Source organism: Chaetura pelagica, unplaced genomic scaffold, assembly GCF_000747805.2.
Source record: "Chaetura pelagica isolate M959 unplaced genomic scaffold, ChaPel_1.0 scaffold118, whole genome shotgun sequence".
Lineage (NCBI taxonomy): Eukaryota > Metazoa > Chordata > Aves > Apodiformes > Apodidae > Chaetura > Chaetura pelagica.
In genome coordinates, this window is record NW_009954408.1 from 558780 (window position 1) to 560299 (window position 1520).

The window sequence follows — 1520 nt, forward strand, 5'->3', positions numbered from 1 at the left end:
GGCATGTGGCAAGACACAAACACATTTCCCTGCAGACACCACTGATCCTCTAAAACCAGACCCCACATGCACAGGGCAATTAAACCTCATCCAACCTGTAATTATAGCAAACTCAGACAACACAGGACACACTGCTCCAGTGAAGCTACTGGAGTCCACCAAGCTTATTCTGCAGAAGCTCACTGAGACCTCAGAGGGAAAGAGCTTTGTTCCTTTGTGTTTCTCCTCTAGGTAACACAGCCAGCTATCAACAACCCTACAGCAGAAAGCAAGCCAAGTATGGGAAATAAAGACAAGAACCTACAGGACTTCATATGCAAACGCATACAGAGGAGATCAGAAAGCAGAAAGCAAGCCAATCTATTTATATTTTCATCTCAGCAGAAGCCAGCCACCTAAACAGTCCAGCTTTTTTATGTCAATCTCAGTCAAATATCCCAGCCTGAAGTGACAACACGTCCACAAATAACATCTCCCAACCTGTAACTTCACTGCACTAGTTTCAATTAAGCCTTAACTCACCCAGCCACCCCGCTCGGGAAACCCACAGACAACCAACCCACAGCTCCTCACACCACAGACTCCCCAGCACATTTCACACACGTATCCACCTCCTCCCAGTGACCTTCCACTTCCCTCCCCTCTGCTTCCTGGCCAGGGGAAGGCTGCCACTCACAGAACGCTGCAATTTACATGTCAAGGCAACTACAAACGCCCCGAGCTCAGCATTCTGGTAACTTGAATTAAGCCTGAACCCATCTGGCTTTCCTCTGGTGGGGCAGGATCAGGCCAGCAGCACTGGCACCGTTTCCCCCACGTTCAGGACACATAAGAAGGCATGAAAAGACCTTTGTGGGTTTGCATCTGCAGGGGTGTGCAACAGCCCTGCCCTGCTCCCTGCAGAAACAGGGCACTGAAACCCCTGCCAGAGCTACAGGACGGTTCCTGGGGAGCAGATTCCGGGTTAAAAAAGTCCTGTATTTTCCTGGGTAGGACCCTGAAGAAGGATCCCAGGCTGCAGACAAACCAACAACACTCCCTGCTGTAAATCCTGACCCAGGAAAAGGCAGGCACAGCCCCTGGGTGCAGCCAGGAGGGCAGGCAGCTCCTTCCAGGGGCACTCACACCTCTGGTTCCCCTTCAGCACGGCTTCCCCAGCCCGGCAAGAGGCAGGGAGCTGCAGGAAACAGCCAGGAGACATTTTTAACCGCGGGATTCCTCAGGAATGAGGAAAAACTCAGCTGCAGGGGAGAGGGGGGTGTGTGTCAGAAGTTCTCCCAGCGCTCATCCCCGCTGGGAAAAGCTCCCTTAGGGTCTTTAGATGGGACAACAGGGAGGTCCCCACGCTCGGGTGGGGGATAAAACCCCACCCCTGGCACCGGGTAACCCGTCTGGTACCCGCAGAGGGGCTCACACTTGGCTCTTCGAGATGCACCGACCCAGGGCAGCTCCGGGAGCGGGGCTGGGGGTCCCGGGGGGGACGAACCGGGGGGTCCCGGGGTCCCCCAGCCTCCCCCCCC